This window comes from Typopeltis vanoorti, chromosome 10 (genome assembly GCF_054136105.1).
Source record: "Typopeltis vanoorti isolate ZY-2024b chromosome 10, IOZ_Tvanoo_1.0, whole genome shotgun sequence".
In the NCBI taxonomy this organism is placed as follows: Eukaryota; Metazoa; Arthropoda; class Arachnida; order Uropygi; family Thelyphonidae; genus Typopeltis; species Typopeltis vanoorti.
Window position 1 is genome coordinate 96,544,489 of NC_143558.1, and position 13,840 is coordinate 96,558,328.

Consider the following 13,840-nt stretch of genomic DNA (forward strand, 5'->3'; position numbering starts at 1 on the left):
TCAAAACTTAAGTCTGCTAATAAATGCTGATAACAAGCTTAAATAATGAACTACATTGGAATGATACCAACTACAACAGCTTTATTATATGTACATGAAAAGTCAGATTTTAAGGTGTCTTACTGAATACAAGTTTGATATTGCTTGACAGGTATCAATACAGACCCCCCCCCCAAACAACATTTGCAAAAAAAAAAAAAAAAAAAAAAAAAAAAAAAATCCAGCCAGAACTGCCCATGATAGGTACTTATGCATTTTGACAAAAAGGAAATAGATATTAAAACTGTTTAATAACTGAAAGTTATAAGGGAGCAATGTTGGTGCTCTTCCGGAAGATTTAAATAGACTTAACTTAGACAGGTGAATGGAATTACCATTTTTAAAACTAATAAGTCAAGTTTAATAAATATTTCCGATATTTCGGCAACGTCACGTTGTCATTTTCAAAAGGAACTTACAAAAAAAATACAAATTCGAAAGACTATTTATGGAATCAGCCTCAGCCCTAAGAAACTCTCCAAACCTCAACAAATTTGGTTGTATGCGACTGCCCCAAATTTGGGAGGCAGACCTTCAGCCCAACAGCCAAGAACACCTACTTAGCCTGCTAGAGAGCACCATCAGGACTTCTAGGAGAACGATAGCTTCATATCTTCATTCTCAGTTACTGTGTTGTAGTGCCTGAGTGCACGTGCCTTTTTGTAAGTTCCTTTTGAAAATGGCAACGTGACGTTGCCGAAATATCGGAAATATTTATTAAATAATTTAATTTATATTCGGATCTACGTTGTTCAATTCGCTAAGTGATTTAGAAATGCATAACCAATGTATAAGCCTGTCTACAAGAATAATAAGTCAAGGTTTTGCACTTCAAAGTGCAGAAATGTAATAAAGCTGTCTTGGTAAAATGAGCTCTAGGAGGTTAATGAGATTTGAAATCTAGGGATGATAAAAAACAGAAATGATTCTCAGAAGACACATTCAAGAATTATGAAAACTATACAGTTTTCATTATATAGTAGAAATAAGGAGATTGTATGACTATACAAGGCCATGATCAGGTCACGATTGGACTATATTTTGCAGAAAGTTTTTTCCTGGTATGATGAGAACTTTGCATAGTGGCCAGAGATGATTAACTAAACCAATATCAGGACTTCATAATGTTGATCATAAAGAGATTGAGGAAATGGAAATTACAGACTTGATTAAGTGGTTAAAATTATGGCTGAAGAGATAATATTATATCTGTTAAGTGTGCTGGTTCTTTCTTTCAGGGTTACACAATGATCAGAAATCATTATGAATAATTATCAAGCCACTAACATGTTTAAGAACTTACTTAAATTAAAATAAAATTCAATGTTTCAACCTTTATATCAAGGTCATCTTCAGGAATACTTATATATATATATATATATATATATACACTAGATCACAAGCTACATTGGTACATCATACTGGAAGGACACCCAGTCTTTACATTAGTAGTACAAACATGTATTCAAGGTATTTACATACAAATATAAATTCAAGGAAGCATACTACAGTAGGCTGAGAATAACTGGATAGGAGGAAGAGGTGAGGTAGGTCGCTATCATATCTCTACATATGTTTGTATGTAAATTCAAACATATACTTCCTTGAAACATAAATTCAAGGAAGCACACTACAGTAGGCTAAGAATAACTGCTTGGTCAACTGTTGACTATTGCTTGACCTCTGGTAGAAAAAAATTAATAATAATAAAATAAAACATAATTATCTAAGTAAAACTACATCAGCAGTTATTTGTTTCTGACGTCCTATTACTTTAAATTTTGTTTCTTTTGGTATTCACTGTTTTTTTTTCTTTTTTTCCCCCAGATGTTGTGTGAGTCATCCTAATCCTTGGGATTTTTTTTTTCAGGCCATCATTTCTATTGAGATTTGGTTGGTCAATAAGCATTTCATAGGTTTCCTTGAATCTGTGTTTGTACCATGTTTTGGTTCAGTGTAAGGACTTGAGTACCTTTCCAGTCAATCTGGAGGCATGTTTCAAGTGCAGTCAGAAAGACCTGCATTTGATAATGGAGATACTTAATGTGTCATTTATGTTCTTTCAGTTTTAGGATTGTATAGCCTATTTCACCTATGTAGGGTAGGTGACAGGTGCAGCAAATCTGGTATACATCTAGGTGGGCAAAGGAAGGAAGGGGATCATTAGAAGAGCTAAGTATACTTTTGCCAGGGGGAGATGACATCTGCCTTGACATATTTGTTTAATATGAATCTTACATTCGGTCAAATTCAAAAGGAGTAGAAAAAGGCAAGACTGTACTGCTTCATAAAGGAGGTGACAAAATTCGAGCAACAAATTATAGGCCAATCTGTGTCAGGTGTTGTGGAGGAGAGGCTGATGAGAATCAGGATCCAGAATTGGGTTTTCAACCCAATCCTGATTCTCATCAACAAATTGTGTAGAATTTGCAAAGCCTTTTGATAGATTACTGTATGATAAGTTGATAGTCGAACTAGAGCAGATGGGGTTGGATATTAGACTAGTGCATTAGATTGGATATCGGCTGTCTGATAGGCATCAACAAGTTGTGTATAAGAGAACAATATCCAGAAGAGGAAAGTCATTAGTTGTGTGCCTGAGGAATATGTTTTAGGGCCATTGCTATTTAACCTGTATGTTAATGATATCGGGGAAGATTTGAATAGGGATATTCAGTTGTTTACAGATAATGCAGAGTTGGAAAGAACTATAAGGAGTAGAGCAGATGTTGTGGCCTCACAAGAAGACTTGAATAGACTGAGTGAATGGGCACAGGAGTGGGAATGCCATTTCAGTGTTGTGAAATGTAGAATTTACTCTTGGTAGGGATATATTATTGGAAGTGGAGGAAATAAGAGATCTTGGGATGATGGTAGATAAGGATCTGAAATTTAGAGAACATACTGCCAAAATTGTAAGGACAACACAATGAATTCTGGCAATGATGTAGAGGACACAGACTTGTAGAAGTAAGGAAGAATCTGGTTCCATTTTATAAGGTTCTGATTAGGCCATATATGGACTACTGAGCACAGATTTGGTCATCAGGTTTTCAAAAGGATGAAGAGATGTGGGAGAGGATCAAGAGATGACTGACTAAAATAGTTTCTCATCTCTAGAATGTTGAATATAAACAAAGGTTGAGAATATGCAATTTGCAGTCTAGTGGATAGGAGGAAGAGGGGTGATATGATAGAGATGTACAAGCTGGTAAAGGGTTGTTATAGGATTAACATTAAAGAGATTTTTCAAAAAATAGTGGGAGAGAACAAGAGGTCATCCCTGGAAGCTGTAGAACAAGAGTGTGAGAAGCAGGTTTTTTGCATGGAGAGTTGTGAATGATTGGAATGCATTGCCTGAGAGAGTGGTGGCTACAGAGAATCTTCATACTGTGCTTAAGGCACAGTATGATAAACTGTGTTGGTGACAAAGGTTACCTCATAGATGAGTTTATGATTTCCATATGAAGTGTTGTGCAGGGGTTCCTGCACAACACTTCATATGGAAATGGTAGGGTTTTTATCTCTTGTACAGGTATGCAGCTGTGTGCTGAAGTTGTAAATTACCATGAGGAGCAGAGAAGATGTTTTACCTCAATAGAATTTTTGAGTGGGTAAGTGAGTGGAGATATCAATTACAAAGTGCAAGGTCATGAAATTTGGTAGGCATGGTTGGGATGCATATAACTAATGAAGTTCTGAAGAAGATGGAAGAGATGAGATCTGGGATTGATAGTGGACAGAAACTTGAAGTTTAGAGGTCATAATTCTAAAATTGTAAGAACATCACAATAGATTATGGCAATGATTAAGAGGATGCCTTGACCTACAAAAGCAAAAGAAAACAAGGTTACGACCTCTTGTATAATGCCTTGATCAGGTTGCATATGGAGTAGCATGCGCAAATTTTTTCACCTGATTTTGAATGGGATGAGAATAAGTTAGAGAGGGTTCAGAGAAGGTTCATTAAGTTAATGTCCAGTCTATAGATTATCAGGACAGACTGATGGAATGCAATCTGCAATGCTTTGTGAATAAAAGAAAGAGTAGGGAATATGATTGGGACATATAAATGGGCAAGGGTTTTTTACCAGATTAATGTGCAGGAGATTTTTCAAGTAGAGGGAGACATGAGCAGGAGGGTGAAGTGAGAGTGGTTGGTGAGTGGAATGTGTTGCCTAAAAGTGTGGTGAATGCAGAATGTATGAAAAGACACAGTTTGAAGATTTTTTTGAGAGTGTGTGTGTGGACCTTCAATGATGTCTTAAGCCATGGAGGTTTGGTGCTAATAAAAAAAAAAAAAAGGAAATTTACAGATATAACATAAGTATCATAGTTTTACATTATGTCTCGTAACAAATAAATCATGTTCCCGAGACACGCGCATTGTCTCGCACAATACTAATTTTGTATGAATTAGAACTGTCAGTTAAAACCTAGTCTGTTACCTTCATATAGCTTACCAATTGTATTCCCTGAAGATGCTGATAGAAAAAATCGGCAAAACATGTAGGACAATAAATTAAAACCCACTTGACTAACATTCAAAAAAAGTATTTTAGTTATCACAGTTTTAGTTGCTTTAGTTGTAATGCAAAACAACTAACAATTAGTGTCTAGAAAGGCTAGACTATTCATATAATTTAATAGTACATCTTCCAAATGGTAACCTTTCTTTTACAGCATACAGAAAAATCTATTTACGTGTATAGATATTCACAAACTGCCCCCTATTCCAGCAATATGTATTATTAAGATTCCAAGTAACAGTCAGCAATTTCTAATTCAGTTAAGTTTTCTTCAGAAATGAACTTAGCCATATATGTTACACCTTCTTAACTAATGGCTGCTGCAATGCCAACAGAATTAACAAAATATACATAATCACTAATCCTTCAAATATGGATTTTAGTAATGTAATCACTATTTCCTATGTTCTGGTTTAATCAGGAAAAATAGCCAGAATTTTAAAAATATACTTGGTGTACTGCTTTCAAATCCTATTTTACACTGGTTGCCCTTATTCATTCCAGTAAGAACAAACTCCTTAGTTTCTGGCATGTAGAGTTCCTAACTCCTGCATGTTGACTTGGTATAGACAGACTGGAAGATAGACCAACTTCTCTGTCTCTTCTACAGGTACTTCCATGGTCACTGCTCCAGTGAATTGGCAAACATCATTCCTCTATTTGCTGTTAGACTTGTTAAAACTAGAGCAACTGCTGTCCAACATCCCTTTATAGTACAACTGCAAACTCATTGAACCTGCTTCTCCTCTTCTTCATTTATTTCATCTACTTCTGCCCTCTGGAACTACCTTCCTCATAAAGTATTTCCCAACAATTTCAACTTACAGCTCTTTAAGAAGAATATTAGCAGGTTTCTTCTTTCTAAATCCTCATGCTTTGGACAGCTGCAGAATGAAATGAAGAAAAACATACATACTGTGCTTCATCACACCAAGTTCAAATGTGAGAAGTTTTTTTTTAGAATCTGTAGATACAAACCAACCTAATTTAAATATATGTTCAACTCCTCAAAACATGGGAAACAACAATTCTTAGGCATCTTGAGTTACAACTGAGGCTTACAGTTAGTGCTCATAGAGTTCCCTTCCTAGCTAGAACTCCAATTAGTCTACTAAGTTCAACCTCAATTTGTGTTGTTGAAAATTTTTTACTTGGTTATATTATAAATTAAAGACACCAAGAAATTATATACTTGGTTCAATCCTTTATCCAAGTGTAAGCAAACAAAGTTTGCGCCTGAAGTATTTTCAGGACTGGGGCAACTCGTGGTAAAGGTGGTATAACTTCACATCACTTGCCTTAGTATCCCATAGCTGCTGAAGCCCTAGGAAATAATTAGGAATTAATAGAATAGAAAAAAGATGTCATGTGTTTGCTTGTGCATTTGTTACACTTAATATTGTAACCCCAAAGATGTCTCTGATCAAGACCGACAACAGGGAATTTGCACCTGGTAGAAAAAATGTTTCAGTTCCCTCAGCAGGAATGGACTGGATAATAACTCCTGCAAAAGTCAAAAACATATGAAACACAGTCAGGGTCCTGGTGATCCCTTCTGGACTACCTGAGTCCTGGTAATTTGTACCGGCTTCCTTCCTCTAGTTGGCCTCGTCTGTGGCAGATAAAATATTAGAAGCATTAAACTGTTGCTCAATTCACTCCTTGTGCTGTTTTCATTTCATTAAATGTCTAACATGAGCTTTAACCAGAACCTAAGCCTAAACATGTGAGGTTTTAGCTTTATCATGCAAAATGTGCAAGCAGTATTCCAATGGCTGAGCAGATCTGTGATTTATACAGTGTTGTAGCTGTGTATAGGTGAGAAGTATCTTCAACAGAAAAGTATACTAAGTTTCTTGGTAGATGAAGAAGCTATGGATGAGATGTTTGTACTAAGCAAGCAACAGGTGTAAGTCAGCAAAAGAAGGGAATTCTGATCATGGTTAGAGGGGGAAACTAAAGAGATATTTCTAGTGTGAAACAAGATAGGAGTGTGTTTTCTTAGCTGTGAAGTTCAAAGAGATTGGAATTTAAAGCATTGGTAATGGATGATCACAAATCTAATGACCATGAACTGCAGGATTTGTCATGTAAAGAGAAATAGAGTATACTTTCATCAGCATAGCCATGGATGGGATCTGACTTCAGTGAGAGCAAATCATTTATGTTTAGAAGAAAGAGACTGGGATACTCCAGTATTAGTAGGGAAATATGAACAGAGCATGCCATCAGCCATGGCATGTAATGAGCAACCAGATAGAAAGCTGGCAATCCAACTGCAAAAAGTAGTAGAAGGTAGACTATAAAAATGGCAGTTTGCTGAGCAGACCTCTGTGCCAGATCCAACTGAATGCTCTAGAAATGTGAAGAGTGACCATGAGAGTTTCTCCAAACCTTACCATAGCTCAACTTCAAAGATTGGGCAGTGATGGCTAGGAGATCGGCTGTGCATCAAGAGTAGTAAAATCAATATTGCTGGTGATTAATAAGTTGGTGGGCCTCCAGATCATGAAGAAGTTGGTTGTTCGTGGCCTTCTCCATGATTTTTCAGAGAAATGAAGTAAGAGCAACTGAATGATAGTTTGTTGGCAGAATTTTATCACCTCTTTTTTTTTTTTTTGGAATGGGCTGAATATAGTCGATAGATGATACTTCTGGAACACAAATTTTTAGCAAAATAAGAGGGGCTTCATCAAGATAACTTATTTTTGGCATCAAATTTAGTTATTCAGAATTCTTCTGATTTCTATCTGATGGAAAACAGTTTCTGGTAAAGTGGAAATACTTTTGCTTTAGTCATTACTGTAAGAGTTGTAAGAGAAGAATGATGCCAGTAGGTGTCAGCCTTATCTAAGTGATGTTTGCTATAACATCTGCATGTGAAAGTGATGTGGAAACATGGATGGTCTTGGAAAGGCTGCCTACCTATACAGAAGGAGAGGAGTTTTCTGCATTTGACCTTTTCAAAATCAGATTTGGATTTATTGATGGTTTCTTTCTGCAGTGTAGACAGAGTGTGATGCTGGAGAGCTGTTCTCAAGCCACTTGTGTTATATATGCTGAACTTTATTCCTGGACTGCCTTGGCACTTATATTATATAGAACTAAGGCTTGGACAGTGATTGGAAATTTTGGATGGATTAGGTGAAAAAGCTTTCATATTACTGTAACAATTATTTCAGTTATTCAGAGTGAATATGTGTTTATATCAGGAGAACAGAAAAGAAACAGTAATCTAAGAATGACATTAAGACTGAGAATGACAGGGCAAGGGTTTCCTTTTCTACAGTAAAGGAAACTCGGCTAAGGTTATGGTCTGATTTCCTAAGTGGAGAAGTGAATACCACAGGGTACTTGGAAGGGGAGCTGATTAAGAAAATATCAAGAATGTTTAACAGGTAATTAGGATTATTTGGTGTTGTAGTGGGTATATGGACTATATATTACACCACTTCTAACAGCAAATACCTTGGCATCTCTATCAGCTTGATCAGTAGAACTGGAGAAAGGAAGCCAGTATGTGATACTGACATACTGGCTGAAAGCATGAATGGATTTAAAGTACATTATATTATTATTTTTTATTATTATTTTGTGACACCTCCAAGGAGTCCGAAGACTCATCGAGGGAAGACACCAACTCTACAGTTCTCCATCTCCACCACTACACCAAACCTCTACCACCACCATCATCTACATCAATGCCATCTACTGTCCACCACTAGTATATTTTGTCTGTAAATTGCATGTGTTGTGAAGAACCGATTTGTCTGTATGCGGTATGAAAAACCCGAGATTTTGGGATAAAAAACCCTGCTGTTTCTAGCAAAATGAAACAACTACAATGAGTACTGACAGCAAAGAGATCTGTTAATAATAATGCAGCTGAGTGACAAGGTTTATTATTATTATTATTTTCCTGATCCCCATGGAGTTACAAGTCTCATCGCAGGAGGTCAACACTAGTGAACACAAAGTCTGTCACACCACTCCTTAAAATCATCTATAGTCTGCACTTTCACTATCCTCTCAGGCAATGCATTCCACGCTCCTACCACTCTCCATGCAAAACACTTACTTCTTACCCTTTTACTCACCACCTCCTTTTGCAACTTCCAGGGATGGCTTCTTGTCCTTGTGCCTTTCCCTTGTTCAACCATATGAAAAATCTCCTAAATGTTAATACTATAATAATCCTTCAACAGCTTAAATGTCTCGATCATATTCCCCCTTTTTTGCTTTATGCTCACCAAATTCTGTAGTCCACATATCCTCATTATCAACGTTGTACAGTCCTTACAACATTGTGTCCTCTTCTTAACTCGTGGTACACAGCTTGCTATTGTTGCTAACAAATATTCCTTCACAAGTTCCCAAGCACTAATGATATCTCTCCCTTCCAATTCCTCCCTCCATGGAACTACCCCAAGTTGATATCTAAGACTATTATAATCGCCTGCCTTATAATTCCACATACATTCATTCTCTTTGATACTCCTGCATGTCTATTCATCTTCTAGGTCAAAACCACATAGACACTCTCTCCAACTGGGGGCAGTTTCCTTCATAAACTTTAAGTTGTTTTGTATCACTTTTATACACCCTGACAAAGCCAAGCTAGCGAAACTTGTTGGTGTTTTTACTTTATTTTTATTATTCAAAATTCTTCAGCCAATATACAACACAGTTTATGTTCATTTCTTGCATTCAATTGATGGTCGAAATGAATCACTATGAAAATCTAAGTATACCACTGTATATGCATCTTTCTTGTCCAATACGTTTGTCACCTTGTAAGAAAGTTTGTAAAACATGATCTCCCTTTAACAAACTGATGCTGACAAGCACAAAGAATACCATTGTTATGAACCCACTTTTTTATCCTATTTTTCACCAACCTCTCCAATACCTTAACTACAACTCCAGATATTGACCTATAATTTGTTGCCTTAGCCTTATTACCACCTGTGTCAAGTGGAACAATTCCCTTAAGACACATGGTAATATATCATCAAGTCCTTTTACCTTATGGACATCTAGCTTACCTAACTCCTCATATATCTCTTGCTCACTCACCATTTTAAGTCTTTTCTCATTTCATTCTCTAAACTTGAGCTTCTGATTTCACACTGAGCATGAAACACCATAATGAACTGATGCTAACTCCTTTTGACTTTAACACCTTGACTGTGTCCTCTGCAGCAGTTACCAATCTCTCACTTTCATCCATTAACATCATCTTATAATCATTCTTCTTAATACTTGCCACATATCAAAAACTCACAAAGGTTTTTCTTGGCCTAACTTGCTAATTTCTGCTCGTAATGCACTTTTGCTGTCCTTACTAACTGTGTTACACTCCTGGCTTGCCCTTTATACTCTTCATGCAACTGATTATTAACACTGATTATTACCATATCATCTTGTGCTACCTCCAAACTGCATTCTTCCAGATTTCATGCTAAATCCCATTTATTCATCTATTTTAAACCTACCCTATTCAGCATTTTGACCTTCAGAATACATTCACATATTGATGCTATTATATATTTCTCTGCCAGTTCCCAAACAGTATTTAATTCCATACCACTCAACTCCTCATTCCATGCTATAGCTCCAAGCTGTCTCCTAAACTTGTCATAATCAGCAGCCTTGTACTTCCACATCCTTCCATATATATCATTTCCTCACAGAAGTCTTCATATGGCTGGCCACAACCCATGTGATCATTTCATGATCACTCCAACCAACTGGAAGGAAGTGTGAAGCCCTACTAACAATTACATCCTCTGATGAAATCATCAGATCTTAAACTCTCGATCCTTGCAGTCCCTCCTTTACATTTCCTGGCCTATAGCAACATCCAACTGAATATCTCTTCCTGTCAACCTCCATCTCACACCACACTGCATCAAAACCATTGCCACTATTTCCCTCTTTCATGTCTATCTTATGTGGACATAATTCCCTTACTATCATCAGCAGCCTTCCTCCCTTGTTGTCCATTCTATCCTTTCAAAAAACACTGTACCCTTCCATTTTTATTCCCATTAGGATATCATCTTCATTCATCCAAGTTTAACTTATTCTAATGATTTTGGGGTGAATAAACTCAATCAAAGAAACAATGTCATCTCTCTTATTTTTGCTACTCCTGGTGTTTGTAAATAAACACAGCAGTTCACTTTTAGGTCTATATCCAGCTGCCCAAGCCACTTGTTGATTGTGATTTTCCCACCACACCTGCCCAATCACCTTAATTACCACTTACCACATATATCCGCTCAGTCTCAACCACACCACTCACATCCTGATCTATTCCATTTCCATGCTGATCATCTGCACACATACATTCACTACTACTTCTAACATCCACTCTCTCTATGCCAAGTCTCCCCATCTACCTCGCCTCCTCCTATTTCCTTGTTCCTCTTGCATTCTCTTTATCTCTTCATTTCTCACACTACTACTACTACTACTGTTCCCATTGCCAAGCACTTCAATCTCTTCTGTACTACTCTCCTGATCTTTCACTTCACTGCTTGCTTCTGATCTCCTGCTTGCACAACTGCTCTTTCATCTAGCAACAGTTTCTCCAGTTCACTCACTCCAAAGCCATTCAAATGCAATCTTTCATGTCTTTATGATTAACCTCAAATACATGTCGTACATCGATAAACTGCACTCCCTTCTTCTGCCAGCATACTATTCATAATTCTGGCTCTCTGTCTCAACTCATCATTGTCACACCTCCGCAACACACTGACAACCTTTCCCACTATACTGTTATCTTTCTCTCTCCTTAATAACCTCTTGATATTTGCCCTTACATTCTCCTTATGTCCACTTAAATCATTTGTTTCCATAACCACCAGTAATTCTCTTGCTTGTTTCTTCCTCATGTCCAAAGCATAAATCTCTCATTAACCAATCCTCTAATAATGGAATCTCTATGCACTGCTATTCTCGAATATGTATATTATACTTGACAAGAAGTTATATTCTTGATTTATTCCCATAAGCATGAAGTAACTTTACAATTAGACTACTTGTATATATAAAGGGCTTAATATCCGATAACAAAAATATTATGAAAAGGGTCACTACCCAGACTGGTTTCAACCTTTATTGAGGATTTCATTGCTCAGCATACTCTGGATCCCAAAAACTTATGAGTGCACTAAAAAAAGTTACTTGTTCATGTGGTTCTAGTGCCCAAACTTTATCCAGAAGAGTTACAGGTAAAACCCATCAATATGATAAGCCTTAATTCTACACAGCAGTATCAGGCAAAAACCCATCATGCACCAAGCATCAGCTGTACACAGCAGTAGACAAAGTCTACCAGCATGCACTGATCTACAGTTATGCCTAAACAGGAAGAACCCTTCAGGGCACCCCCCCCCCCCTCCACTCAGATGAATACTACTAAAATGTCATGAGTGGGAGCCAGACCCAAGAAGATGATACCAGAGTTAAATTAATGCAGGAGTCATATATTTTCCATATGCAAGTAGAAAAAAAAAGGGGGGGGGGACACTTTAAATCTCTCTTGTTGATGTTTAATGGAGAAAACACTTGTTTAAAGATAACCAACTAAATTTATTTAGCTAATTAGATTACTGAACTAATATTTCACCTTGATCACCAGGCATTTTCATGGACATAAAGAAATATACCAAGCACATGCATTCAGGCACAACAGCAGGAGGGCAAACATATACTGATTGTAAAAGGCAAGCTCTGATAGTTCTAACTGGCATGTGCTTAGTATATATCTTCAGACATGTGTTGAAACTGATATTAGAAGAGACTGACTGATATTAGAAGCTGTCTGAAGTATGTAAGTTTGCTGGAGCAAGGAATACTGTAGACCAAGATGATCTAGATTAGTGGTTCCCAAAGTGTGGTATGTGTATCCCCAGGAGTATGTGAAATGTCTTCAGGGGTACAAGGGACTTTTATTTTTAATTTTAATTACTTTTCATATAATATATTTGTTGCATATAAGTGCAAGTCTAATCTATAAATGATTTTTCTATAACTAAAAAATCTAAAAGAAGTTAATTCCCACATTGTTTTAAAAAAACAATAAGAAACTCAAAGATCAGCATCAAAGAGTTTCATGCCGAATATAGTAACTATAAACGTACCGGCGACTACTAGCGTAAGCTAAAGTACGTAGTTCAAGTACGTAGTACAAACTAGGGCAACTCATAGAAAAGGTGGAGAAAGTTCTGATCGCTATTCTTAGTATTTTCCATAATGTAAAACCCATCTCCTAAGAGATGTATGATGTTATACATTATGGTGGGAGGTCACAACCCAGACTGGTTTCGATCCTTATTGAGATCTCATCAGTGAGTAGCTAGACCAAAGTATAATACTAAGGGTATAGCTAAAAGAACTTATATACTCTGCTATACGAGTTGTCAAAAAGGTGCACCCATAAATTATTTAAAATATAAAGAACCAATAGGCTTCATTTCGGCGATGTAAACATTATTTAAATTAAGGGGATATTAATTCCCACATTGTTTTAAAACCGAATAAGAAACTCAAAGATCGGAATCAAAGAGTTTCATGCCGAATATAGTAACTATAAACGTATCGACGACTACTAGCATAAGCTAAAGCACATAGTTCAAGTACATAGTACAAACTAGGGCAACTTGTAGCAAAGTTGGAGAAAGTTCTGTTCGCTATTCTTAGTATTTTCCATGTTTACATCGCCGAAATGAAGCCTATTGGCTCTTTATATTTTAAATAATTTATGGGTGCACCTTTTTGACACCTCGTATAGCAGAGTATGTAAGTTCTTTTCGCTATACCCTTAGTATTATACTTTGGTCTAGCTACTCACTGATGAGATCTCAATAAAGATCAAAACCGGTCTGGGCAGTGACCTCCCACCATAATGTATAACATCATACATCTCCTAGGAGATGGGTTTTAGATTATGGAAAATACTAAGAATAGCGATTAGAACTTTCTCCACCTTTGCTACGAGTTGCCCTAGTTTGTACTACGTACTTGAACTACGTGCTTTAGCTTATGCTAGTAGTCGCCAATACGTTTATAGTTACTATATTTGGCATGAAACTCTTTGATTCAGATCTTTGAGTTTCTTATTCGGTTTTAAAACAATGTGGGAATTAATATCCCCTTAATTTAAATAATATCGAAATGAAGCCTATTAGTTCTTTATATTTTAAATAATCTAAAAGAAGTTTTAAGCAAAATTTTTCTCTTCGCATATATCAAGACCTCAA

General features: G+C 36.6%; 1 protein-coding gene across 1 annotated transcript in view; it reads right to left on the reverse strand.

Annotated features, from left to right (window-relative positions):
• Positions 1–13,840, reverse strand: part of LOC150102612 (regulator of G protein signaling 7-like) — a 463,836-nt gene that overhangs the window by 106,238 nt on the left and 343,758 nt on the right. The window lies entirely within an intron of this gene.